Genomic DNA, 24,595 nt, shown 5'->3' with positions numbered 1-24,595 from the left:
AAAACCCCCAAGGTTGCTGCCAGTCTGACCCGGGGGAAAATTCCTTCCCCGACCCCATACATGGTGATCAGTTCGATCCTGAATATATGTGAAAGAACCAGCCAAGCGCCTGAGAGAGAGAATACATGGTGTCACCTCAGAGCCTTGGCCCACCCGTCCAATGTCCCATCTCCAACTGTGGCAATCTCTGATGCTTCAGAGGAAGGAGACCAAAAAAATCTCCCAGAATACACTGGGGGACAAAAATCCCTTCCTGACTCCTGCAGGTGACCAGCGGAAGCCCTGAAGCATGAGCTTTAAGGAACATGAGACATAAACCGTAACTGAGCCCCAGGGTTGCCCTTTACTGTCAAAAGCAACCCCGTCATACGATCACACTCATACATTCGCCCTCTCAAAATTCATTAAGTTGTCTGTTCCAGAACCTCACCCCTCTTAGAAACTTTCTTTTAATTTCCAGCCTGAATTTGCTCATGGCCAGTTTATACCATTTGTTCTTGTGCAGCATTGTCCTTTAGCTTAAATAGCTCTTCACCCTCCTGGTGTTTATACCCGAGTGCAGAGGTTCTCAAACTGTGCTCCGCGAGCTCCATTCAGGTGGTCAGCGGATAGTTCCCTCTAAGGTGCGCGCCTGGGCGGCCGCACACAAAAGAATGAAGGGCCACCCACCTAACTAGTGGAGCTGCACAGACGTGGCTCCACGAATTAGGTGCCTGGACCCTGGAGAAGATGCACATGTGAGGTGAGGTGGTGGCCTTGGGGGGAATAGGGGTAGGTGGGAGGGGGCAGTGGGGTGAGAAGAGGGGGTGGGGGGAATTTGGGATGTGCAGGGCTGCGGCGGCCAGGGAAAGAGGCGATTTTCCCCAGCTCCAGGGCTGCGGCTGCCGGGGAGAGACGGCCTCCTTCCCAGCCTCAGCTCTGTGGTGGGGAAGAGACCACCCCCCCTTCTTCCCAGCCTCAGCCCAGGGGCTGCTGCGGCGGGGGAGAGAGGGCACATCCATCGCATTCGAAAGTTAAGACTACTGATATTAAAATATGAGTTGTGTGCTTTTATTTGTAGAACAAAAAAATGTTAATTCTTATTAATGTGTTTTTTTTATAGAGAGCTTTCATCCAAAGCGTTTTACAATAGTTAGCTAACGGTACAAACAACATTCGGAAAGAGCATTAAGCAGTCCGCCGAGACCCTCAGCAATTTTCAAGTGGTCCGTGAAAAAAAAAGTTTGAGAACCACTGATCTAGTGTGTTTATAGAGCACAACTGGATCCCCTTCTCAGCTTTCTTTTTGCTAGGCTCAACAAGCCAACCTCCTCCAGTCTCCTCTCATCAGACAGACCCTCCGCCCTCGGATCATCCTAGTAGCTCTTCTCTGCAACCGTTACAGGTTCAATTCAACTTTCTTGATCATGGCTGTCCAAAACTGTACACGGTATTCCAGATGAGGTCTTACCAGAGCCTGGTACAATGGCATTAATACCTCTCTCTCTCTCTACTGGAAATGCCTCACTGGCAGGGCTGGCTCCAGGCACCAGCACAGCAAGCAAGTGCTTGGGGCGGCCAACGGAAAGGGGCGGCACATCCGGCTCTTCGGCGGCGGGTCCCTCAGTCCCTCTCGGAGGGAAGGACCTGCCGCCGAATTGCCACCGCTTGGGGCAGCAAAAACCCAGGAGCCGGCCCTGCTCACTGGATACATTGCCTTTGTCACAGCCACATCACATTGGTGGCTCCTAGTCATGTTAGGATCAACCCCCGTCCTAAGGGCGGGCCCTTGCACTTTGTACTACTGAATTTCATGCCATTCTGACACTCCAGTCTTCAAGATCATCCTGATCTTCCTGCATAATATTTCCATCCACCTCTGTATTGACGACGCTTTCCCAACTTTGTATCATCAGCAAATTTCACTAGCGAACGCCTACTCTCTGTGAAAAGAGCATTAATAAAAACATTGAATAAGATTGCCCCCAAGACCAATCCTTGAACTCCACTAGAGATCCAGAGAGTTCCCCTTTACACACGTCCTGTTGCTTTCTCCCCTTTAGCCAGTCCTTTTATCCACCTTACAATTCTTGTACGAATCCCCAGGCCGTAATTTTCCATGTGGTGCCATGCCAAATTTGTCTTCTGCCCCAGCCATTTCAGTTCAGACAGCTCTAAATAATTGTATTAAAGGCTGTGTGTTGCCTACCTTGGTTTGTAGATTTTATGTATTGAACCAGCCCCATCATTGGGAGCACTGAAGCTATAAAGTGCTTTTCATTTCAAGGAGGCTCAGCTGAAAGATTCATTTCCCCCACTCCCCCCTGCAAGCATGTTATGTAAACACCGATATAAATCAGCTTCTAATGATTGTCTGTGCCAGACATGCCAGCCCTCCCAATGACGGCTTGCGTGACTACAGTATGTGAAACTCGCCTTTGCAAACCGAACACCTGAAACACGCATGCCACAAAGAGAGACGCATTCCATACAGACAGATGCAAATGCTAAATCTGTGAAGAAGCTCAAATGGTTTATTTTGCTGGAGCTTGGGACAGAATTCCACTTGCTAGCCTTGCTGGAAATGTTTGCCGTTATCAAATAAGAACCATATGTTCAAATCCTGGATGGTGAAGCACAGATGCAGGGAGGTCTGTGATCTTTGGGATAAACAGAAAAGAAAGAAAATCCAACAGAAAGGGAATTATAAAACCCCACAGATCAATATTTTCATATTGACCAACACCACATGGAGCCTACAGACGTCCTCCTGCATTCCTTGTGCACCCAAAACTCCCAGTGAAAACTGCCAGCTGAAAGGCTGCACTGTTACTGCTTGTCTCAGCCAAGAATGTCAATGGGCAAGCCCCTTCTCCTGACACATAGTGCAGAAGTACGCATGCAGGGCATGAATCACCAAAGACTTCAGAGGGGTCAAGCCAATACTGCCACATACGTCATTGGACATTACTTCCCGAGCGGCAACTGACTGGTAAGACACACACAGAGCTACAGCCTGCAACTCGCTTATCCTACAATGGCCAGAAGAGCCACAAGATTATTTTTGGAAGAGTCAGTATGACACGTCCTGGATTTCAACACATTGTGAGAACTGCCTACTTGTGGGGTGAAAAGGACTCGGTCTGACCTGGGGGCTTGTTCGTGGCAGGATTTAGCTTCATGTACTGGATACTTGTAATAACAGAGGTAGAAGAATTGTTCCTGGGATTTTTGTTTGTTTTCTGTCATCATCATGATGACAGTGACTGATGTACCAGAGAGAACAAGGCCTTCCACAAACAGATAATGTTACTGCAGCATTTGCACCGTTCCCTATATTTACAACAGGGAATGCTACAATCCTGCCAGTTCTGAGGAACATTATGCAATTAGCTAAGGAATTTTCCTTGGTAACTGCCTAATCGTTGGGCTTGGCCCCGATATGTATCACTAACTCGTTAATTGGTTGTTGCTGTTTTTCTTATGGCCTTGTTCAAAATACTTCCCATTCCATATGCTTTATTAAAAAAGGAAACTCTGGAGCGGCACAGGATATGTGGAATCGGGCCTTCGGTTTAGCAGAAGCTGACTTTTCCTGACTGAACTTCACTCAGAAGGAGTAAAATGAAGCAATTAGTTGGGACTGGATAGAGGAAATAAATTCCTCAGTAACAGAAGTGTGCAAACTTGAAGATGACAATAAGAATACCTGGCGTTTCCATCGCATTTTCCATCAGTAGGTCTCAAGACTTTTTATCTGGTCACAAAGCATCTACTCCCAAGGCAGCTGAAGAGCACACAATTAGCATTTGTAACTTTACTGCTAAAGGGCCCAAGCAGAAATAAAATAAAAGTAAATAAAAATAAAAGCGCAACCCAGGCATTTCGTGATTCCCCTTTTATTGATTTCTTGTATCCGATATTTTAACCGAAATAGATAGAGATGTCAGGCACGACCCATTTTCTCTTTAAACAGTCCATATCTCAGAGCCAGAGAATGATAGAAACAGCAAAACAGAACAGGAACTTCCTGTAGTGAATGGCAGCTGAACAGAGCAAGCGTCAGTAAATGGAATGCCTGCTTGCGAACACAAGCGGGAGCGTGACACAGGAGGGATATGAACAATTTGTGCCTCCACCCCACCGGCAGCTCTAAGCAGAAAGTGGGCCTGTTGGCATGGCACTAAGTGCAGGATTGGGGTTTTACGTATTATTATTTTTATCATGGCACCACCAGTGGCCCAGTCAGGTGTGAGACTCCACTATGCTGGGTGCACGTAGGATGATACAATTCTTGCCGTGAAGAGTTCACCATCTAAAGTCCCAATGCTACAAGGACTTTGGCGCGTACCTGATACTTTTAGACAGCTCTGTCTAGAGGCTGCAGCCACAGGCCAGATCTAACTCCCATTTATAGATCTGAAGGCCACGAGGGACCCTGGGGACAATTTAATCTGACTTTCCACAGCACACAGGCCTCAGTAGAAGTTTGACTGGGAGCCCAAGCCAGCAAATAAACATGCTGTTGCCCCTGGATGGTGCTTCCCTAGTCCGCATGCCTTCTGCTCGCCAAGCTAAGCTCCGTTACAGCTCAATCACCTCTTGATGTTAACGCATCTGAGTGAGACAAGCATTTTGAATTCCCTTCCGTTGATTAATCCCTTCCACACTTGAAAATTAACCCTAGGGGATTTACTCATCTTATCCTTCCAATTCTGTACCGGTGAGAAAAACAAAGTCGTTAATTTCAGACTCCAACTCACCGTCCCTCTCTGGGAATATGTTTGCTTAAGGGGATTTCCCTGTTAGATCTTTGGCTTACCACTCCGCTTCAAGGCATCACCAGAAGATGTAGGAATGAGTGCTGCCCTCAGCTCTCAGGCCCCCAGAGAGTCAACCAAGAGGAAGAACACAACAGAACACTGCTAAGGAGGAGAAGGAGCTTTTCCTCCCGTTGGCTTTGGGCTGAAGATCCTGTGAGCACTCTGCTTTGTCCGAGGACACTGTATATTCCAAAAGACTTTTTGACTATGGGCAAAGCCTAACTGATTTTCTGCTTTGGCATTTTGGGTCACGTTAAATCAGGAGACAGACGTGAATGTGTTGGATTCCCTCCTCTTTAATACGAGGATCAGTGTGAAGGGTGGGGTGTTTTGATTACTACCTTTTAAAAAAAAAAATTCCTCCCTTTTTGTTTAACTATAAATTAACTTAAATTCCAAACCAAAAAGTTGTTTCGAACCAAAATGGGAACTTTTTTGGTTAGAAACGGTCACAACCGACAACAATTTTGAAACTTTTTTCTCAATATTTTTTTCAAAAGGGGCAATTCATTGAAACCGGTCCTTTCCTGCAAGCATTTTTAGTTTCAACAACACTCCTCCTCCCCAACCTCCCCGCCAAAAAAACATTTAGTTCAAAAAGTCCCAACCATCTCTCATTGCGAGGACATTCCACACACCAGCGCAAGGAGAAGACAGAGAGCTGCATGCAGGTGTGTGCATGGAACTCCCTATGTGCACATCTGAGCCCTTGACACCTTTAATATCACTAAAAGAATGATGCACCCTTTGAACTGGAGCTCCCTCCCTGCCTCCACACCGACTATGATGCAGAGACCTGTGGACTGCTCCTGGCTGACTCACCAACATTCAGCCCGGATCTACACTACAGTCTTCTGTAGCCTACCTATGTCGGACAGAGGAGTGTTGGGGTGTGATCCCTGACCCTAGTGCAGACACAGCTGCACCACAAAACTGTGCTTTTCCTGGGATGGCTCATTCGCTGGGGGCGGGAGGGGGGCCCTGGAATAAGCTGTAATGGTAAAAGGCAGTTTTCCTGGTATACGTTGTTCCTACACTAGGAGTGATTTGCTGGCATTATAAACTGGTATAGCTATACCAGCAATGCACCTAGTATAGACATTGCCTCTGGAGGTTGCTATTTCCAGAGATTTTAAACATTCTTTTGGTCTGGGTGGTTTTACTCCCACTTGCAGAGTAATAACTGGGATGATTTAATTGGGGATCGGTCCTGCTTTGAGCAGGGGGTCGGACTAGATGACCTCCCGACGTCCCTTCCAACCCTGATAGTCTATGATTCTATAAATAACAATAATGGGGCTGGTACGCTTTCCCCTCTGTAGAAACCGGCTTTCCTTGTCAGGATGAACTTAATTGGGATTTGTATATTTGGAACCAGAGCAGCTGCAGGTCTGCCCCCATGGCTGCCCCTACGCTGCTCCAGGCATCAACTCGTCTTTGTGCAACTCGTCAGGTGACTGGCAGCAGCTCGACTCTTCCCCCTCTCCTGTGAGGCTTCATGGCAGAAATGTAGCCTGCATTAATAGCAAATGTGACAGGAGGCGGAATTAAGCTAGAGAGAACGTGCACAATGGCTGAGGTCATGATGAAAAATGAGAGGGTTCAGAGAAGAGCTATAAGAAGAGAGGCAAACAGATGTGGCTAATAAGGAGTTTGGAAAGAGCGTGTGGTTCCCTCCAGTTAGGAATGGCTGTGCACCACATAACAGACATGCGGCGAGGGAACAACCGCTGTGACTGGTCTCACATAGGCTGTGTGTTCCTTTCTGCCAAAGGACAGAACAGAGTTCTGGTGTGGGAAGTGCACACTAGTGAACATACTGGAGGAGACGGGTGGTGTGGAAGTGCAAATTTCAACACTGTGCTGCAGCTGAGGAAACCAAGACTCTTGGACAACCAGATTCTGAAGTTGTCGCCAGAGACACCATACGGGGAGGGACTGGCGATAAAGGAACAGGAGAGAGTAGAAACCGAAGAAGCAGACTGATGATTTGTGACCAAGAGGGGAATTCAACCCGGCTAGAAGTCTCAAATCAATATCAGATACTCAGCGAGTCAACTACTGAGAAACCTGTCTTTCGAGGACTGAGACAGAAAGCTACCGGGACATAGTAAATAGGCATCCTTTTGGTATGAAGCAACCAGCCACCAAGAGAAGCTCTTCAACCATCCTCAGAAGGCACGCAATCGTCATCAGTAACTCCATACGAAGAAGAGTGGGCTAAATAAGGACAATAGAATAGCGTACTATCTCCAGGCAGTAAAAGTAACCATTATGTAACTGCAAGACTGGGCAGGATTATGAAGCTGTCTGGCAAATTTCGACTTGTGATGATATACACTGGAACAAATGAGATGGAATCACATGAAATGACACAGACTATCGAGACTTAAGGGAGCTCAAGAAGAGGAAAGTCCAGGCAGTCTTCCCTGAGATCCTCCCGGTTCCACGAGTGGGCGAGGCAGAAAATACTGAAGGTGAACCACTGGCTGTGTGACTGGGGTGAATCTGAAGGTTTTGTTTTTGTGGCGCATTAAGCCACATTCCAGTGGGAGAGAGGTAAAGGGGACCGCCTGCATCTCACAGGTGTGTGTGGGGCAATCTTTTCAGTTGGGAGACTAGCTGGAGCAGTCAGGAGAATGCTAAACTAGCAATGCTAGGGGAGGCTGCTTAGAAGGCACATGTGGTACAAACTCAAGCTCAGTGTGTCATGAGCAAATTGAACTACTGTGGCACAGAATGTGAAGAAATGTTTCAGTTGCTTGTATACTAATGACAGGAGTCTGTGTAACAAGCGAGAGGAATTGGAAATTCTCATTGATGAGAACAAATTTGATAGAACTGGAATTATTAAAACCTGGTGGGATGACTGACGTGACTGGAATGGTAAAAATCTCTGGTTATATCCTGTGTAGGAAGAACACAGTGGGTAAAAGTGTAAAGTACACATTCTACATTAAAGATGCCGCTACCTGTTTAGGGTTATTGATAACTCGGAACTGCAGGATCTTGAATGCATATAGATCAATATGCTAACTAATAAAGCCAAGGAATGTATCTGTTACAGACCACCAGATCACACTAGCACAAAGGATGAGTTACTCTTTAAGTATCTGTCTGTAATGTGTGGAAAGAAAAATTGTGTTATGTGGAACTTCAGTTACTGAATCCAACATGAGCTAACCATTTTGGATCTCATTATGATGGACAAGGATAAATTAATCATCAGATTGGAAGGTTGTGGTTGCCTAGAAACCAGGGATCATGACATGATTACATTCAATATGGGTAAACACAGACCAGTCCCTACCAGTAATGTATATACTTAGGGTTTCAAAAGGGCTAATTTCCCAAAGCTGAGTAAAATTAATTGGGAGGAAAAAATTTAGACAGAAAAATGTAAGTGAAAATTGGGAGTTCTTTAAAAAAAATTCATTAACAAACAAAAAAAAAAAAAAAAAATGATTCCACGATAAAGAAAGAAGACAACTTGGGCTACATGCCCATCCCAGTGACAAAGTGAAAACAGCAATCAGAAATAAAATGGGATATATATAACAAATGAGGAAAAGAGGAAATCTCAATTGATATACATTAGAAATTATGAAGTGTTAAAAACTGACAAGGGAAGCTAAAGACATGAGGGCAAAAATATGGCACTCAGTGCAATACGAGAGAGTTTTGTAAGTATATTAGGAACAAAAGAATTCCTAGAAATGGTATAGATACATTACTAGATGGAGACACTAAAATAGTTAATGATACAGGAAGAGGCAGAAGTGTTCAATAAATATTTTTGTTCTGTATTTGGAAAGAAGCAGGATGTTGTGCTTCTGTCACAGGATGATGATGAAGTCCATTAGTAATCAAGGAGGATGTTAAACAATATCTGCCAGTGATAAATGTTTTTAAATAGTAGGCCTTGATAACTTGCACCCAAGAGACCTTAAAGAGCTGGCTGAGGAGACCTCTGACCCCCTGATGTTCATTTTTAATAAATCTCAGAATACCAGGGACATTCCAAGAGTCTGGAAGATTGCTAATGCTTTGCCAATATTCAAAAAGGTGAAGTGGGACAATCTGGGTAACTATAGGTCAGTTAGCCTGACATCACTTCCAGGCAAAATTATGAAAAAAGCTGACATGGAATTCAACTGATAAAGAATTAAAGGGTAGGAATATAATTAATGCCAGTCAACATGGTTTTATACAAAACAGGTCTTCTCAAACAAACCTGATTTCTTTCTATGATAAGATTACAAATTTGCTTGATAAAGGTAATTGTGTAGATGTAATATACTTAGACTTTGCTAAGGTGTTTGACTTAGTATTACACAACATTCTGATTACAATATTAGCACTACCCAATATCAATATAGCAAACATTAAATAGAATAAGAATTGGCTAACTGACAGATCTCAAAAAAGTGGTTATAATTAGGGAATCATCAATGAATGTGGGTGTTTTTAGTGGGGTTCTGCAGGGATCAGTATTAGGCCCAACGCTAGTCAACATTTTCATCAGCGATCTGGAAGTAAACATAAATTTATGGACGGCACAAAGATTGGTGAAATGGTACATAAACAATGAAGACAGAGTAAACATACTAAGCAATCTAGAACCTAGGGCCCAGTCAAACACTATGTGTTTTAATACAACCAAATTCAAAGTTATACATCTCAAAACAAGGAATGTCGGCCATAGCCATCCTGCAGAACAGGGGACTGTATCCTGGAAAGCAGTGACACTGAAAAGGATCTGGGGTCATAGTGGACAAACAACTCAACATGAGCTTCCAGTGCCATGCTAGGGCCAAAAGGGCTAATGTGATCCTTGGATGTATAAACAGGGCAGGAGTGAGCAGGTGCAGGGTGGTGATTTTACTTCTGTATCTGGTGATGGCGAGACCAATACTGGAACACTGCGCCTTGAGTCCACCTTTTAAAAAGTATGTTGAAAAATTGGAGACAAGAGACACAAAAATGAGTCCTGAGCTGGAGAAAATGTTTGACAGTGAGAGACTTAAAAAGACCTCAATCTGGTTAGCTTATCAAAAAGAAGACTGAAAGGTGACTTGATGACTGCGTACAAGTACCTTCACGGGGAGAAAACACCAGGCCCGGAAGGGATCTTTAGTCTTTAAAAAGGCAGAACAAGAACCAGTGGCTGGAAGCTGAAGCCAGACAAATTCAGTAGAGAAATAAGGCAGAAATTGTTAACAGAGGGGATGATCAACCATTGGAACAAACTACCAAGGGAAGGGGGGAATTCTCCATCTCCTGATGTCTTCACATCAAGAGTGAGTCTCTTTCTGGAAGAGGCCCTTTACACAACACAAATTACTGAGCTGAAGACCAGGGTAACTGGATGAAATTTAAGGGCTTGTGGTATAGGAGGTCTGACGAGATGATCTAGACTTACACTATATTAACTCTACGATTCAAGGATTTAAAACATACCATGCAGTGAGAGAAGTATGGAGCTTAATTTCCTTCGTTTTGGAAAAGAAGGTTAAGAGATGACTTGGTTACAGTCTGCAAGTACCTACATGGGAAATAGAGATCTGACAGAAGGTTCTTTGATCCTTCCAGCAAAGTCATAACTACATCCAGTGGCTGCAAACTGAAGCTAAACAAACTCAAACTGGAATGAAGCCATGACACACATTTTCAATAGGAAGGTAACCAACCATTGGAACAACTCACCACGGGAGATGGTCACTGGAAATGTTTTAAATCAAGACTGGATCTCTCTAAAACATATGCTGCAGCTCCAACAAGCTTTTGGTCTTGATGTAGGAATTACTGGGTGAATTTCTATGGCCTGTGTTATACACGAGGTCAGACTAGATGACCACAGTGGTTCCTTCAAGCTTTAAAATTTATGAGCAGCCTAAGGTTTGTAATTTTCTGATTGGAGGTCTGGATTTTGCATCCTGAATGTGATGGTGCTGATGAGAAGGGTTTTTTTGCACATATATTTGTTGTTTTTCTGCAGGAGGAAACAAAGGGAGAGAAAAGGGGGAATACACCCCAAAACTATTTCTCGTGCACAGGTTCCTTGCTCTGCAGACCTGGTTATAGCTATAACATTCAGAACTTTGTTGTTTTAAACCTTCAGTACTTTCAAATGTAACAAGCCATGTACTTGCTCACTAAAGTTGACAACAGGACTGGGAGCCAGGACTCCTGGGTTTTATTCCTGCTTCTACCGCTGATTTGCTATGACAACAGAAGCACGTCATTTTCACACCGCGTGCCCCTGTTTACCCATCTGTAAAATGGCTGTAATAAGACTTGCCTGAATCAATGGAGTGCGGTGAGGTTTGATGCGTGTTTGCAAAGCTCTCTGGCTGTCAAAGTCACTGCATGCGTGCAAAGTATTATTAAAGCTAAAAGTTGCATTATAGTTGTAAAACGATAGTAATCACACCCTTATTAAAAGCCAATGAGAATTTGGCCTCTGATTTCAATGGGTGACAAACTGGAGGTTTTACAGTTCAACATATTTTGAGTCATTGCTTCAATTTACAGTGGTAAGATTGTATTTTCATATTGGGAACATGCCCTTTTCTAACCCACTGGTTAAAAGAGTGAGAACATTTAAAAAAAACCAGGCCTGTGGAATATCATTGAGAATTAATAATGCTAATTAAATAGATAATGCTAGAGTGAGCTGATCTATTAAAAACATCTTTAACAATGATTCAATGAAAGAGACATCAAATACTTGTCAGGAATTCCTGTTTTTTTTTTTTTTTATAACAGTCTCTTAGCAAATCTCTTTCTGATATTATTTTATGTTAAAAACTAGTCTGGGGTATTAACAAAATTAGTATTGTAGGTCCTACACAAAACCAGCACTGTGCAAGGTTTAAACTGTTCATGTGGCTCACACTTCCTTTTAAAAACGCTTATAACACAGTGAGCCAAATACTCTGCTAGTGTAGCTACAGTGAAGCCAACTGAGTTACACCAGGAATACATCTGGCTGAGTGGATTTCTGGCTGGCCAGCACTGCTGAAGAGGTGAGCTTCAATAAGGAACACCAGAGGTAGGGTGACCAGATGTCCCGGTTTTATAGGGACAGTCCCGATTTTTGGGTCTTTTTCTTATATAGGCTCCTATTACCCCCCACCACCTGTCCTGATTTTTTACACTTGCTGTCTGGTCACCCTAACCAGAGGAGACAATGCTGCCTTGGCAGAGGGATGATCTGCGAAGATTGTTTCCATCACTGATTTCTTTGATTCTAGGAGGTCACAAGTTTACCGCCAGATTGTTGGCCTGAGTTCAAATCCATGACACGAGAATACACAAGGTGCGCTGACTTTTAAAGCTGTCTAATTCTGAGGAAATCCCCAAAAATTCCAATGATAAATAGTCTGTTAAAAGCTCCTAGACTCTGGAGTGCTGGCAAGAACCTAAGACTTCATTCCTTGGCCCTCGTCCAGTCTCCATAGATTAACAACTCTTGCACACGATAGGGGTCACTATCCACTGACTTGTGTTTACAGTGAAGTCATCTCCTGGCTTTGTAGATTTCATCTGGGTCTCACTGTTTATTTTTATTCTTATTACAGCAAAGCGTCCTTAACCTCTCAAATGACGAGATGATATATTTGCATTTCTCCTCAAGGACAGAAAGGGTATTTCACCGACTCAGACACTTTCCTGTTATAAATTACCTGTCCTGCAGCAGCACCTCAGAGCCCCAGTCATGGATCCTGGCCCTACTCTTCTAGACATTGTACAAACACAGAACAAGGATGGTCGCTGCCCCAAGGAGCGTATGATATTTGCATTATTGGCACTGAAAACATGTAAAGGAGATTTTGCACCACTGAACAAATGTGATTCCCCCTAAACACAGCATGTCTGACCTTGCGACGCCACTGTGGGAGTTTTGCCTGAGTAAGGACTGAAGGATCTGTCCCATTGTGAGTAGCTTCTACACAGACAGCAGAATTATACGCAGATGAGAGATGGTGAAAACAAGCAAGCAGTTAAAGTGGATTCCTGCCTAGATGCAATCGTGGGCAACCCAGAGATTCTTCTCCAGAGGCATTGGGTTAGATTTACAAACCTGGTTCGCGAGTATTGTGAGAGCAACTGGAGAGGCGTTTCAAACTGTTTGCAGTTTAAACTGATTAGGGCTCTTTGAAAACAAAACAAAAAAATTGTATAGCAAATTCTTATGCTAAAACTCAAGTCAAATCGAACCACATGCCATTAACATAAAAGGAAACAGAGATGTTACAGAAGGCTGGAAAGTTTTTTGTTTTGGCAGAAAACATAATTCTCTGAACCTTTAATAAATCTGAGCAATGTTGTAATTCACCCTTGCCGCTTTGGCACAGCTGCTCATCACTGGCAGACCAGAGAGACTAGAAACTGGTCAAATCTGGGAGCCATAAAAGGAAAAAACAAAATTTCCATTCGATCTTCCTGTTTGATGGTTCTGATGTAAAAGACTGGCATTGACACAGAAAGGTCACCATGACCATAACAGTTAAAGTTAACTAGAAAAAGGAAAAACCACTGGGCGTGTGTAATTTAATGTTTGTTTACTGCACATGAACAAGGCCTGGATGCATTCCCCCCCCCACCCCCCGCTTTCTTGGTATTTTTACATTACAGATGCAGCTCTTGTCTATCCTGTTTTTCCTGGAAGACTCTGGATGACTGGAGAATTTGTGACAGCAGAAATACTAAGAAAGTGAAATTGGATAGATTTAAGAGGGAAGTGAATGGTAGTCACACAGTTTAAAACTCTATTTTTGTAAATAAATACTTAACTCAAACACCTACCACATGTTTGTGCAGAAAAGCTTTTGGCTTGAGAATTGGGGGGGGGGGAGGGATAGCTCAGTGGTTTGAGCATTGGCCTGCTAAACCCAGGATTGTGAGCTCAATCCTTGAGGGGGCCATTTAGGGATCCGGGGCAAAAATCTGTCTGGGGATTGGTCCTGCTTTGAGCAGGGGGTTGGACTAGATGACCTCCTGAGGTCTATTCCAACCCTGACATTCTATGATTCTATCCCTTTAATTAAGGCCGGATTGAACTGATATTCCATGTCTGCATCCCCTAAAAGGAGATCTCCAGAAAAACAGGGAAGATGAAACTTGCCATGCTGGATATTTCTAAAGGCTGGAAAAAAAGTTAAGGCAGAACCCTGACCCCTCGCTCCCAAAAACTTTTCAGGCATTAGTTACCCTTCAGCAAGAAGCAAAAAGCAGCCCAAACCTATTTGTTCTTTTCTTTTTCAGGTCAGCCTCAAAGTTTAAGAAGTTTCTAACAGCTGCCAAAGGTAAAATGTATCAGATGGATATCAGTTGAACAGTTTACCTTCAAAACGAAACATTTCAAGATAGCCAGAATGAGAGATCACGTCTGAATCTTTCTCTGATTTAAATCACACTGGGAAGTAACATGGTCATGTAGTTACAGCGGGGGAGTGGGATCCAGGGTTGTAGTGATTCCTTCTGTGATTTTTAAATGAGTCATTGGCTACCTCTCTCTGTGCTTCAGTTATCTGTAAACCTGGGGGAGTGTGGGTGTTTCCAGAATTATAGCACTCTGAGATCCTCCGATAGGATGCGCACTGTAAGTGCACGGTATCGCTACGAATCTTGGATGGCACAGCGAGAAGTATTTTAAAAAGAAGGTAACTGGGATCTTGAACAGGGCTCCTCTGAGCGTAAGGGGAAACGCTGCGTGCCCACGTGTGCATTCGACAGACCCCTCTCACAGTGGCTGGTGGGCTGGGATAGGTGGCTCATGCTGCTTTCCGATCAACACGGTCAGGCGCAGAGTTAAGTGAGTGCAATACAATAAACCTGTCACCAGGTTCATGTGGGCTGTGAAATACAGATCATGGCAACAGTTCAACATAAAAATAGCTGCTTTCAGTAGATACCTAATCTGCTGTCAAGCTGGAGAAAAGACCTATGTGGCTTGGATACTGCTGCTACCTGGATTGACCGCGGGAATATGATTCGACCAAATCCTTGAAAGGTTTCTTTAAGAGTCGCCAGACCCATAAATCTCTGTTGTGCGAAGAGTACATTGGAGCTCCAGGGCACGGGGAGAATTCACAACAGCTGGGATTTCTTGGGTAAAACCGTTATAAGATATTTGAGATCCCACCAAGGGGGCAGGGGAGCTCTTATTTCCTGAAGAACTCCTTAAAGTCAAACGCATGTTTTTCATTTTCAGTGCACTTTGGAAGACGGAGGGGAGCTGACTCACACATTCACAGCACCAGCCACTTCCAAGAAGAGCAGAAAGCAGCAGTTAATGAGTCAGCATAAGACGGGGAATAACGTGTCTATTCCCCCCCTGCCCCACACACACTATAAACCAGGATATTTTTGGCAGAGGCCCAGACTGTGTCGTCCCACAGAACAATATTCATTTTCCTATCCAGAGAGTCAGCACCTAATCTGAAATAAATGCAGCCCAACAAACAGTCAAGTCCAGGGCCAAATGCATCACCTAGCAGCTATCCTGATTATTTTTAGATGCACTGATTCTTCCCTTCTCTTCATGCAGCTGACCTGGACTTTAGTTTAAATTCCTAGTCTGGAGAAGTAAGTCCCTCTGGATGTGGCCTCCTGCTGACGTGCATGTGGCAGAGCGGGTAAGCAGGGGACTTGGGCAGACAGAGGGGGAAGAGGAACTGCCTGCACAAGGAGGATCCGAGCAGTGGGTGGAATGGATGAGAAAATCGAGAGATTAATGACAGATCGGTCTGCCCTCTGCCCAGAGAGGTGATCATGAGGTACCATCACCAGCACCATCCAGTCATTGGAGACCTGCCTGTGCCAGGCAGCTATCTGTGGGGAGACCCTAAGCCAGATCCTCAGCTAGGGTCAATTGGTGTAGTGATGGAGCAATTTACACCTCCCGAGGGTCTGGCTCCCTGTGACTCCAGCACTGCCAGCCATGGCTGTCCTTGGGGAATTCCCACCCAGTGTGGGGAGGATGATGTACATTTACCCAGACTCCACCCTAGGTGCGGCCCCAGGAAAGGAGGGAGCACAGTCACACAGATGGTTGGTTGCCCCTTTCCGTGCAGTGGGGCAGGAGCTGTTGCCGGAAGCCTCCCCTGCCCAGCACATAAGTGTTGGGGTCCCAAGAAGTTTGTTTCTCTGAACACCGGGCGCTGTTTCTTGCCCTCACCCTAGCACAATGAATCCCTTTGGTCTAGCAGGACAGCTCCTCACTTTAGCCAGATGGTCCAGATAATCACATACAGTGATCCTGGAAAGCAAAGAGTAAAAAACGGCTCGCGTTGTCACTCCCCGCTGCGGGGAAAGCAGCTCATGCTCGTGCGAGTAGGTGGCCGAAATGCTGGCGTCAGCAGAGTTTCGCTGGGGATTTTTCAGAGCAGGAAATCTTCTCTAAAGGCAGAAAAGCTAGTATTGCTTCCTCTTTCACCGCAAAAAGAAACCCTGGTTAGAGTGGAATAGGAAGGACATTGGTCTGTGCTGTCAGGACGGCTCACGTCAAAGCAGAGCTGACCGAATATTGAGCTGACAGCTGGTGTTTCTTACTAGATCGTTCCCATCACTCCAGCATCCCACACGGCATCCAAGTGTAATGGGGAAAGCACATGCACCGCACCACACTCCATCACACTCCATTCCCAGCCTCTCGCACACACTGAATAGCTTAGTATTCCGTTTGTAAAGTACTTAAAGGGACGGCGTTGAAGTGTTTAGGCCAAACTGTTAAGATTCCATCAAACAGAAACAAGAGTTTTGGAGAACCAAATACGAAGGGACATTTAAAAATAAAACCAGGTTCATTTGGGCGTAAACCAAGGCGATGCAGTCCCAACAGCGTTGTGATAGTCCTTGAGAATGAGAGAGCGTGAAATGGACCAGAGGCAGGAAGTGAAACTAACCAGTCTAGATTCACAGCCTCAGTGGAGTTAAGTGCAAAAGGACCTTAAGTCTGAGTACTGATCATCTCTCTGCTACACCTAAGCAAAATGGGGCCCTCATCCCTGACTGGCACCCTTGTGGGCTATTCAATACAGTTGATAATAAGCAAGCAGTGCAAAGTTAGTGAAATGTTTATAATGCTTTCAGTTTTACTAACAACATAGTTAAATAACATGTATTGCACGGGTACGCACACATGTACTACATGTAATACATATACATATCCAAGTTGTCAATATCATCTTATTATACGCAGTGTTGTTATAGCCATGTTGGTCCCAGGATATTAGCGGGACAAGGTGGGTGAGGGAATAGGTTTTATTGGACCAAGTTCTGTTGGTCTCTCTCCCCAACAGAAGCTGGTCCAATAAAAGATGTTAAAATAAAAGACATCTTGTATCTCTGATGTCATCCTATTGCCTAGCCTGCAGGGCTGGAATGATTATGATTACTGAGTATAGGGGAAAAATAACCCCAGCTCAATCTTTTCTGTTCCAAGAGAAGACTTCCCTTCCCATTATGGTGGCAAAGATTAACCCTGCTCTGACGCTTGGACGCTCTATTTTAAATGTCCTGGGAAGGTCCCTTCCAAGTCAGCTGTGCTGCTGGTGCCATCATGTGACCTGCTCATCTCCACCCTGACGAAAGTCACTTCCCATTTTCCCTTCCGAAGGGAAAGACATGGGAAATCCTCAAGTGCCCACCAAGATTCAGCTGAAAACCATGATGAACATGACCAGCGACCTCCTCTAAACAACTGATGAAAAGCAACTTTGTTAAGGCCCATGCCTTTGTGTACTCTCTGATTTCATAGGTCTAGCAGAGACAACAAGAGGAAGGTCCACCATTCAGTGGGCCCCAACTAGGGGCCACATTCAGACCCACTTTTTCATGATCCAGCAAGGGTGTAAGGTGCTCCCTTTACTGCCCTAGCTACCTGCACCATGGGCTGATGGAAAGCGGCTTCTGCAGAGTCTTCCCATGGGGAGTGGTCACTGGTATGTGACTAGCAAAGAACTGGGGATCAGTTTCACTTTTTGAGTCACAATCTACTTCCTGTTCTGCAGCAGTGTAACATTGCACTGCTCAATCATAGAATATCAGGGTTGGGAGGGACCTCAGAAGGTCATCTAGTCCAATCCCCTGCTCAAAGCAGGACCAATCCCCAGACAGATTTTTGCCCCAGATCCCTAAGTGGCCCCCTCAAGGATTGAACTCACAACCCTGGGTTTAGCAGGTCAATGCTCAAACCACTGAGCTATCCTTCCCCCCCAATATGGGGGGCTTCCGGCCAAGTCATTCTTTGGCCCCATTGTCACAGGTCAGGGAACTGCATCTGTATTTCCCCTCTGTGGGACACCAAAGGCACTCACTCTAGACTCCTGGCTCCTCTGCCGGGACCCCTCCTGGGTGGAGGAAGGCCTGTATCTCTCTCCTTCCTGACCAGGTTTTTTCCCGACTGCACGGTTGCCTGCCTATACTATAAAATCTCCAGTAAGGCAGACTGCCTAGCCAAGCCAGCGTCTGCACTTTGCTTTCTCTTCGAAGGCTTACGAACAGCAAAACTGGAAGCAGTTATGCATTACCACACACCTCTTGTTAAGCAGGCTCATTTATTCTTAAAGGTGAAAGCATCATGGAGCAAACCTTTAAAAACCAAGAGACGTTCCTATGCTCATGCTACAAGCTTACCAGAGGTCACCCCTCAATTTCACGGGGCCTCAGTGGGCCGAAGTCCTTCCAACCCTTCCCAGGCAGGATTGCCCCCCCCCCCCCGCCGTGGACAGAAGGGGACTCTGTTTGCTGGGTCCCACAGAAGAGAAACCCTGAGATGGTCCAGGCAATTTATCCAAAAATCCTTCCTTTCTCTGTTGGTCTCTGGAGAATCCAGTTTGAACCAGCATATCCCTGGCCCACAATGCTGCATAAACTTAATACAGTAAGAGCTCCCAAAGATATTGCAAGAAGTTGCCATATCTGTCACTCCCATGACTGCAAATACTAATTTGCGAGTGCAGAACGGATCTTCCAGCCAGTCCTGTGGGGACCTGGTGGATGTCTGGTCTGGGATAGTAAACAGAAATGGAATGCAGCCACTTCAGAAACACATTATAAATCAAATCGCACCAGCGCCTGCAAGATCTCCTTGGAAAAGTTAATCCAAAGGCGTTGTGTAACTAGTTGAGTTCTCCTGCAATCATTTGTCCCCCTTTGTGGCTGGCAAGGAAAGTAACTATCCTGCGAAGTCTCAGGGTTCTGTTTTAAATGGCCAGATTTGTAGGTAAAGAAGTTTCTTCTAGCAAAATCTTCACTCAGCTATGCAGTTTAGGAGCAATGCAGGCTTTTTATACAGCCAATACAATGAGTTCAAACCCGTCTGGCATGCAGGCAGGCTGCCTTATGCGTTACAATCACTTCACCCAGACACCGTTTAACATTCACATTCTTACATTAAAAATAGCCACAATGAGGAGATTGCCTCTGGTATCGCTGGACTCCACCTGTGGGAAGGAACTGGGGTTTAAAGCTTATTACAGCGGCCCATCTTTCCAGGAGTTGCGAATGACCCCTGGTATTTTAGACAATATTACGGGCTCCAAGGCCTTTCTGCACTTTTCTGAAACAAACCGAACACAAAAATATTAGAACCGAGAAGTGGAACGCATGACCGAAATCACAGCTTCACGACGCCACCTTGCACTCTCTCCTGGGTGTATCTGACCCTCAATATCCTTGTTCTAACCCAGCGTTGCAAAATGCTTTGTCATCTACCGGTGAAAAAGTGCTGCTTGGATTATTATTGTATTACTTATTTGTATTACCCCCTAGTGTATAAGTGCCATAGTCATGGGCCAGGATGCCAGGGTACAAACACAGAACACAAGGATGGTCCCCACCCCAAGGCATTGCTATAATTGTTGACTTTTCAATTTAATTCTCTTCTAACATCCACTTTTAACCCAACTTGGTTTGCTTGGAGACACCATGATTTGTGGCTAGGGTACCAGAGGCAGTCTGTGTGGTGTGATTCAGGAGTTGGATCAGACACGGATAGGTGCCATAAGATGTACTTTAGCTACCAACTCCCCTGAACACCAGAGCACTAACAGCCTCATGTCTCTAGGTGGCGACTGATTTGGGGTGTCCAGGTTTTTGGGATGCTCAGTTTGAGCCACCTTTTTCAGCGGTGTTCTCCCAGCGAAGCCAGCTGCAGTTGTGGGTATTCAGCACCTGGAGTGGGGTGGGGGAGAGGAGGGAGGAGCCCAAGGTGTCTCAAAAGCCAGACACTCAAAAATGAAGCCGCTGAAATCAGTGGCTACGTCTGAAAATGTAACCTATCACCTTCCCATGGGGCGGGACTAGTATCCACCAGCCCAAGTACCGCCCACCCAGGTGTCTTTCATGCAAACCTTGACTGCAGGCCTACTCCCATCATTGAACTGGAGGGGCCAAATCCCCAGGGGCCGTAAATCAGTGGATGTGCCGATTTACACTGGCTGAGTATCAAGTCAGACCGGACGAGTGCCATTAGTCAGCACTGCACTCGGCAGGAACATCTCTTAAACCTACCAGCCAGGGGTTCTCTGTTTTGGTGGGGAGAGCAAAACATAAACCCACCGCTCAGGGAGGTAATATCAGAGCAGTATTTGTGCTCAGGAAGCCTGGGGCCCTGGGCCGTTATCAGACTTAACACATCCAACCTGCACAGGTTAGAGGGTTTAAGGCCCGAAGAGACCATTAGATCATCTAGTCTGACACTCCTGTATAACACAGACCCTTCCGTTTCACCCAGCTACTCCCTGTACTGAGCCCAGCAACTTGTGTCCGGCTAAAGCATCTCTTCTTCAAAGGCCTCCAGTCTGGATCTGAAGGTATCAAGAGATGGCGAATCTACCACTTCCCTGGGTAGTGTGGCCCAGTGGTTAGTCCCCCTCACTGTAAAAAGTTAGTGCCTAATTTCGATTTGCCTGGCTTCTGCTTTCGGACATCCATTCTTGTTTTGCCTTTCCCCACTCGCCCTTTAGGACTGGCGCTTCGTCTTCTCCCTGTGAACGTACTTTATATACACTGTAATCGAGTCGCCTCTCGAGTTTTTTACGTCTCTCGTAGTAAGTCACTGTTCCAGCCCTCGAATTATTTTTGTGGCGCTTTTCTGCTCCCGCAACGATTTTTCAACATCTGTTTAAAAGGTGGACACCAGACCTGGGTGCAGTGTTCCAGTGGCGGATACAGAGATAGTCACCTCCCTGCTCCTACTCACTGCCCCCCGTTTATACATCCCAGGGACACATCAGCTCTTTTGGCCACAGCACGGCACGGGAGCTCATGTCGAGCTGCTTGTCCACCCTCACCCCTACATCCTGTCTGGAGTTACTGCCGGCATTCCTTGTTCCGAGCTGTAGGACCTCCCCTTTGGCTGTATTAAAACACATTTGGTTGGAACGGGCCCATTTCAAGAAGCGACCCCTCTGGATGATAACAGTCCTGTCCTGTCATAATTATTTACCACTTCCCCAAGCTTCGCGTCACCCGCACATTTCATCATCAGCGGTTTTATAAGCACGTCTACATCATTGAGACAAATGCTGAACAGAGTCGAGACTAGTCTGGAAACCCCTCCAGTGCCATGCTGATTGCCCATACACAATTCCCTTTGGAAAGCTCTGTTAGCCAGCTCTTCATCTGCCCTGCACACACAGCGACGACTCACTCCCACAGCCAGCCCGTGGCGTTAGTGTCACAGAGGGGGGAGCCAAGGCAAAAAGAGGTGATGGGACCTGAGTAAGGTTAGGCAGTACATCAGCAGCAGAGAGACAGCGTGTAAACTGAGGAGCTCCTGGCTGGGAGCCCCATGCTCAGCCCACGCGGCCTTTACTTACCACAGCACTGCACTTTACCGGATTCCTTCGCGGCTCACCAGGGCCCTTTCAGAGGCCTCCCTGTGCTTGGACTGTTGCCTTGATCAGCGCACGACTGGCTGAACGATTGCTCCGAGAGCACCGAGGGCACGATCAGTGCCTGTGGAGTGTGTTCAACTGGGACACCTGCTATCCCTCTACAAACGGGGGCCACTTGGGCTCCCCCCGGCACTAGCTGGTGGGCCTGAGGGGGGCACATACTGTGCCGTTGTCAGCTCCCACCAACAGGAGAGGAGATGTGTTAGGGCCAAAATACAGCTGCTCACACGTGTGTGCGCCACCCTCCCACCCCTCCAGGGCCCATGCAGAGGAGGGCTCTGGGGGCTCCCTGAGCACAAAGGGGGCATCTTAGGGAGTGCAGACGGGATGGTGTCGGGCTGTCTGTGCCTGGCTGCAATGCCTGCACGCAAGTTATACCCCCACCCCCTCTGATGGGTGCACACAGTGAGGGTAGCCAGCCTGTCCAGATACCCCACGGCTTGGTACCAAGCAGCACTGCAGGGAGTCCCCCACACCCCCGGGGTGTACGGCTGAGAGGGGCTCTCCCCTCTCCCCGCACACTCATGCATGGTCAGCTCCAGTTTTGCTCCAAGACGCCCTCTTCCTATTCCGTGGATGTTGACAGCAGAGCGGCACTTGTCTGCAGCATGTGCTCCCGGCCGTCTGCTTCCCACGCAGGAATGTGCGAGATCAGAGGTGCAAGATGTTTGAAAGTCTCCGCAGAGCAACAGTGACATAACCACACTCCCCTCCGCATCTTCCACCGCCAGCTCTGGCTACATGTGTGTATGTGGGGTGAGGTATTCCAGAACAGCTTGTACTTTAAACCCAACGCACTATTAAAAACCGGGAACATATTTATGGAGAGGGGTAGCTGTCCCACACAGATATGTCCTGCTTAGATCTTTTATGGAGACTGCCCCTGACTGGGTTTACAGCTGTTAAGATGTCAGATCATCATTTGTTGCTCTCGGGGAAGTTGCTGCAGTCAGTCAGTCAGAACGAGTTTCTGTTTTGGAGGAATTAATTTGTCTGAATAATGTCATCCTAGTTAAAACATCAGGAAAAGCACTGCAGTGAGCTAGCCCACCTCCCTGAACTGATGCCTATATATGGGGATTAGCCAGCGTCAAAAGGTTCCTGCTGAGTCAAACGGGAGCAATGTTTTATGGAGGGGGGAAAAAAAAAAACTTGCAGAAACATCAGCTGCTTGAAATGTTAAAGGGCCCTTCTGCTCTGAACAGTGTGCAGGTTACTTGGCGGACCTGCTGCCTGTGACCGAAATAAAACGTTCTTCTCTTAGCCCTGCAGAGGAGACAGCTCTGGGAGAGCGAGCTGGATTCGAATTCCTTCTTGGGCGGCAATAGAATTGTTGACTATGTTCCAAACAGGCACTAGGGCTACAGAGGGTGTCACTGAAAGATTCAGAGGGGTAGCCGTGCTGGTCTGTATCCACAAAAACAAGGAGGAGTCCGGTGGCACCTTAAAGACTAACAGATTTATTTGGGCATACGCTTTTGTGGGTAAAAACCCCACTTCTTCAGATGCATGGAATGAAAATTAGAGATGCTCTGATGGGGCTACGCAGGTATCACTATGGGCCTCATTTGGCCTGAAGATCTGCTACTGCAGCTGGTGGTGCACAAAATGAAAGAACCCAGCTTGACTCTCAGATCTCAGGGGGCGTTTGTGGTGGTCGCAGTAAAGGGAAAAACAACTATCTACAAGAAATAGGAGGAGGGATCAAAGATGAGATCATGCAGCCACTTGGGCAGCTTTGAATGCCCAATTTGACAGTTCATGAAGGTACAAAATACTTTAACAATCTAAAAACTTTCCCCTCCTCTCCACTGCTCAATCCCAAAATATCAAAAGCAATTTTGGCTTAAGCAGAATTTATGAAACATATGGTTCAACGGAATAAATTAAAATGCACTTGAGTCATGGGAATACAAAAATCCTTCTTACAAAACCAACAGAACAAATAAGTCATGCTGTGTCGTAGAAAGCCAATTTTCCCTCGCAAAGCTCGCTCTAAGATTTCAGGCCACATCCCAGTCCAGAGCAAATGTATATTCTGCCCACATTTTAAACCCTGTGAAACCAGGGATTTCCAATGGGAAACCACAGATACTGGAAAGCAGTAACCACTAACTCTGTGAACCACCCTTCTTTAAAGGTGGCCTTAACACTCCTCTGAGCATCTCTCTCCAGTTATATTATAGCAACGCTTAACCTCTCCCGTTACGCACCAGTCCCTGCGTGCCCTCTCCACGAACACGAGGCATGCCACCGGGACTCGCGTTTGCGTGGGGTGCAAGGGCCAGGCACAATGCAGCCCTTGGGAAACATGGCTCTCCCTGTCTCCCTCCCCAGCTCCATGCTCTGCTGTCGTGTTTATTGTTTCAATAGCACCAGGAGTGCCAAACATCAGGGTTGGCCACCTACTCCTCTGCAGAGCAGGCCCCTGGAACCAGCCACCCTCGCCCTGCTCTCTGGCAGCATGGCCTCAAGGGAGCAGCGCTGCCCCTGGCTGGCTGCTGTGCATGGAACTCCCCTGAGGCTGAACTGGTTGTGCAGCAACTTCCCTGTGATGGTAGGGGCAGGATAGCCACACGGTTGTTAGAGACTCAGGAGTCCTGAGTTCAAGTCCCTACACCACCGCACACTTCCTACATGTCCTTGGGCAAATCACTTAGTCTCTCTCTGTGCCTCAGCTTCCAACCCGTACAATGGGGATAACAACGCTGCTCTTCCTCACATGGGACACAAGCACTCAAGGTTGTGGATCCCTGCAATAGGGATCCTCCAGGTATTACTCCAGTGGTCCCCAAACTGTGGAGCGTGCCCCCGAAGGGGGGCATGGAGGAACATTCAGAAGGGTGTGGGGGGCCCAGGCCAGCCCCCACAGGGGGCGGGGAG

The 24,595-nt window shown here is 46.4% G+C and overlaps 1 protein-coding gene across 1 annotated transcript in view; it reads right to left on the bottom strand.

Annotated features, from left to right (window-relative positions):
* LPP (LIM domain containing preferred translocation partner in lipoma) overlaps positions 1-24,595 on the bottom strand; it is a 389,426-nt gene that overhangs the window by 6,900 nt on the left and 357,931 nt on the right. The gene's annotated exons all lie outside the window — the stretch shown is intronic.

The sequence above is a fragment of the Terrapene carolina genome, unplaced genomic scaffold, assembly GCF_002925995.2.
Source record: "Terrapene carolina triunguis isolate 2854851 unplaced genomic scaffold, T_m_triunguis-2.0 Scaffold88, whole genome shotgun sequence".
NCBI lineage: Eukaryota > Metazoa > Chordata > Testudines > Emydidae > Terrapene > Terrapene triunguis.
This window is presented reverse-complemented; position numbering and strand designations above follow the sequence as displayed.